Source organism: Zalophus californianus, chromosome X (genome assembly GCF_009762305.2).
Source record: "Zalophus californianus isolate mZalCal1 chromosome X, mZalCal1.pri.v2, whole genome shotgun sequence".
Taxonomy (NCBI): domain Eukaryota; kingdom Metazoa; phylum Chordata; class Mammalia; order Carnivora; family Otariidae; genus Zalophus; species Zalophus californianus.
The window spans coordinates 105,529,980-105,535,140 of NC_045612.1; positions in this window are offsets into that span (position 1 = coordinate 105,529,980).

The window sequence follows — 5,161 nt, forward strand, 5'->3', positions numbered from 1 at the left end:
TATGTTTCTGTGTTTATGCTTGACCTATGGCTGAAATTTCAGAATTAAAGCTATATGATTTCTCTCTGTCTGTGTCTGTCTATATGTTTGTATGTCTGTAATTCATATAATTTACCCTTTATTGTGTGAGTGTGTAATATATTCCCACCCCCAGATGGTATGTATAAATAAATAAATAAATAAATAAATAAATAAATAAATAAATAAATAATAAATAAAACTATAAAACCTCTTAAAGGAGCTCTATTCTGATTGGCTTATAAAGATTAAAAAGAAACAACTTATGTAAATAGAATATTCTTAAAACTCTCCGAATATGAAGTGATTTGGCTTTCATAACTTTCAGTGTGCTTGTTTTAAAAAGTATCCTTATAGAAATCAATTCAGGAATATGTTAAGAAATCAAATTTACCTAATTTAGGTAAGTCTTTGGTAAATGACTCTAGCCTGACATTTTTTGTTTAATAAAATTTGTATCTTCTCTGATTTATGAGTGTTAAGTATAGTACACTGCTAGACTATTATTCTACTTGGGTATGTTCTTCCTAAATTATACAGGTTTACTGATTGAATAGGCTAGCATTTCTTGTCCTAAATGCTTAAGATTATGAAAAATGTAAACTTGTATTTAACCGAATCAAATATTTTGACAAGCTTTATTTCAACAGAAATTATGTTTTGTATTATGTTAGTTTGAACATAATTTACAAGATCTCCTGGTAATTTAAAGTCTTGTTCTGATACAACAACAACAACAAAAAAGTCTTGTACTGATGCTAAATTGGGTTACTTAGTGGATATCAATTGTATATCTAGTTCATTCCTAGGTAAAATGGAATACTGAATTATTGATTAGTAAACATAACAAGTTTATATACTTTTGCTTCTTATTTATATATACTACTGAAAGGTTATAGATATTTGGATCTGCAAATGAACATACTGATTGTTTTCACTATGAGAAGTTGTAGTATAAGGGATATTTATGGATTTCGACATCTGTAGGAGATTTTCAGAAAGGGAATTTTATATGTTGTGTTCAAAGCCAGCCAAAATTTAGTGGGTTTTTAAGATAATATATTCAAAAAGAGGTTTAGTGTTAAGTGTTACACTGATGCAAAACTAGAGGTTGGTTTCTTTCTGTTAAAATGACAAAATTTTCTTAGATTATTGGTTTGCTCTTAATCAGAGGCTGTAAAATGTTATTCTTTTAAATATTTTTATTAAATTGAGGTATAATTGTTATACAACATTGTATTAGTTTTGGGTGTATAACATAATGATTTGATGTTTGTATGTATTGTGAAATGATCACCACAATAACCCTAGTTATAGTTAACATCTGTCACCATACATCGTTAATAATTTTTTCCTTGTGATGAGGACTTCAGACTTTCTGAGCAACTGTCAAATATGCAATACAGTATTATTAATTATAGTCACCATGCTGCACAATATGTCCCCATGAACTTAATTATTTTATAACTGTAAGTTTATACGTTTTTACCCCCTTCACCCATTTCTCCTACCCTCCACTCCCCAACCTCTATCAATAACCAATCTATATCTATGAGCTTGGTGTAAAAGGTTATTCTTTATCTTCTATGTAATCTGTCACTATAGCAAAGATTCTGTGTCATAACAAAATAACCATTTATGGTTTGTGTTGACTTTATTAAATCCCTAATTATTTAGAAAACAAAGGTTTCTCACTTAGAAAACAGCTAAGGTTCTTTGTCTCTTATGTTTACTTTTAAAAATATATTATTGTCAGGGCACCTGGGTGGCTCAGTCAGTTAAGCATCTGACTTTTGATTTTGGCTCAGGTCATAATCTCAGGTTCATAGGATCAAGCCCCATGTTGGGCTCTACACTCAGTACAGAGTCTGCTTGTCCCTCTCCCTCTGCTCCTCCCCCCCCCGCTCTCTCTGTCTCAAATAAATAAATAAATAAATAAAATCTTTATCTTATATATATATGATTGTCACTTTGGCTGAAATAGGTATCTAAATATTTTTTCTTACTAACCCATGATCCTATCTTAATCAAGTGTTCAACTTTTGATATTTTGCCTTCCCAAAATGAAATCCTAATTGATGTCTTTTACACATACCATTGTCTTCCTATGGGCCCTTAGATAATCACAAAGTATTTGTTCTTTCACCTTGCAAAACAGTACTCAAAATAATTAGGTTTATTTGATTTGATGGTATGATTATTGATTTATTTGATTGATGAGTTTCATGGGAAGCATTGTCAAATCAGAAGAGATGCTTAGCCTTTTCTAGGTTAAATATATATGGGTAAAACATTAATATATTTCAGATGGTGTATGCAGTATGAGAAGTTTCTAGAGAATTCTAGAGAATTGTCAATGCCCCACCTGTCCATATGTTTCTATTTATCAGAGCCCCAGTACTGCTTTGATTGATATTAGACAATAACAGGACATATATGGAAACATTGATTATACAATCAAGGCCTTGCCTGGACTGTCATATTTAAGAATGATACTCATGTAATCAAATGTTACCAGATGCTTTTGATGAACTAAGGTTAACTTTGTGGAGCCAATATTTATCAAGTCCTATTGGGAAAACTGGTTTGGTGCCTGGCTTACAGGTGAGTAAGGAAGGTCACTTCCAGGCAGGCCCAGGAAACTTAGGATATTTTGGGGGACCTCAAGAAGAGAGGAATTTGCTCAAATCTATATTATTGCAGATGGAATCTTATGGTGAGTTCTTGGCTTGGCTCTTCTGCCTCAAGGGCTTTTGAAAGTCCAATCCGATTTTCCTTATAAAAGTTTCCAGGAAAAGAAAAAGCATAAGAAGTCTATATAGTAAATTAACTGTCTTGCTTCACCTATGTAAATAATTAATGAGATTAATGAGACCAATCTTATTCTGTGATCAAGAATAATCTTTCTTTGAGATTATTTTTGATGAAAAAGGTAGAGATTATAGAGAGGAATTTTGAGTTTCAATGGAAAACTATGCAATATCTCTAGTATAATCTTCTGGGTTATCAGATGTTAATAATATTCATTGTCTTTGAGCTATTTTCCACCTTTTTGTAAACTGTGAGTAACTGATAGATACCCAACTCTCTTGCCTGGTGGAGATTATATTGATTTCTCCCAGTATGCAAAACCCAGTATTGGTATCTAGCTGCAAATTGAAATGGAATCTGTTATCTTGCCCAAAATATCAAACCTTATCAAATTTTTAATTCTTCATGCTTCCTTCAATATCTGGTTACAGTTCTCCAACTAATATTTCTGACTTTTCTCCCCACCACCTGACTTGGAGTTACTAAGAGCTAAAATCTCATCATTCAGACCATCATTGGAACTCTGGGTTGCCTTGTAGCTGACCCTTTCCCCCAAGATCTAAAGAAGCCTTGCCAGCTGAAGTACAATGACTTGCTGTAAACTTTGAAGAACTCTTCACCACAGCAGACTATGCATGAGCTGGAATTCTCCCCTGAAAATCACTATCTGGACCACTAAGGAATTCTAGCAAGACATTTAGTCATTCATGTCCTTTATGAGAGGTAACCAGGACTGTGGACAACCTCACTAAGATCATTGACATCCTAGTTGAGAGTTTCAAGAAATTCAGTGAGTGGTGCTACCTGACTGAAAGATTTTCTTTCACCAGCCTCTGGAATCCACTAGACTAGTTACTCTGAGTTCAATTTCTCTATCTTTACTTAAAGGCAACCATTTATATATTTCTCCTTTTTCATTTAGACAATCTTCTTTTAAGATGCCTGTTCCCCAGAACCCTAAAACCACTGACCTCTGTCACTAACTCTCAAGATATCATTCAACTGGTGTTATAGGAACAATGCCAACAAGAATATTTGGGAGACTATTGTCTTAAACTCTGATTTGCCCCACTCAAGTTTATGAATGCTTCTGAGTTATTCAGCAGCAATGATACTCATTCATCATGAACAAAAAAGAGAACTAGCAACGTTGACATTTATCTGAGCCCTATGCTCCTGGGAAACAGTGAAGATTGAAAAATACCCCACACTTTTGTGTTCTGAGAATAGGCTAACCATAAAGGATGCGCCCCTGCTCTCCGACATCCTGAGATAAGACCACCTCCACCCTTTCTCACTGACTCAGTTAAGAGTCATCCCTTTCCCTCCTTCCTATGACTTTCGTAAAACTCACTAATGACTCCCTTTTTTACCTGCCTCTGTAAAATCCCAGACCTCCTTTTTTTTTCTTTGAGATGTTTCTCATGAATGAACATGCTCCCTGTTATAATAGTCTGAATAAAATCACTTCTTTAATTGTCTGCTGCATTCTGTCTTTCAGAAATGTCAAGATCCAATAAAGTAACACATTGTATTTCATAGGCAAGAGCAAAGGCTCTTAAATAGAAAATAACCCCTTTACTATCATGGTTCATGACATTTATCAGAAAAAATTAATGTGACTCTATAATAATCCAGTAAATCTTGTACTATAAATATTGTGAAATAATTCACTAAAAAGAAGCTAAATTATTTTAAAATTTTGGCTTAAAATACTTTACCTGTCATTTAATCATCCCCATGGACAAAAAGAAAGTGATAATTGGCACGAATAACTGAAAATTTGAAACTCGCTATGGAGAAATAACCAATGTGCCTACAGTAGTGTTTGCTGTGTTCTCTAACTAGTTTTGCCCAGATATTATTTATTCCAAAGCATTTCTGCAAGGCTCTTTTGAGTAAAATATTTTGCGAAAGGTTTGGGGAAAATGGAGAGAAAGTAAGACAGAAAATAGAAGAGGAAATAAATTTAAAATATATGATAAAATCATTGCCCCAAAGTTTCTCTGGGAACCCCCTCACTGACTGTGCTTCTCCTTCTGTCCAGTGCTCCTTGCCACTAAGATAACTCTGGTTTCTCCTTCTTTTGTTTCTAGATCTTGTGTCTTTCTGAACCTCTATCACTTAATTTTTAAAAGTTGTGAAATGTTACAAACATGGAAGATAGTGTTAAAAGATCATTTTCAGAAAAGTTAAAATCATGACTCTCATACAGACATGAACCCATGTTAAATAATTTATTGCATTCATATGCTATGAGGGAACCAGACAGATGTTATAACCATTCCAACGCATAAGTTCGTGGCATAGATTGTGTTGATGGTTTCATGGG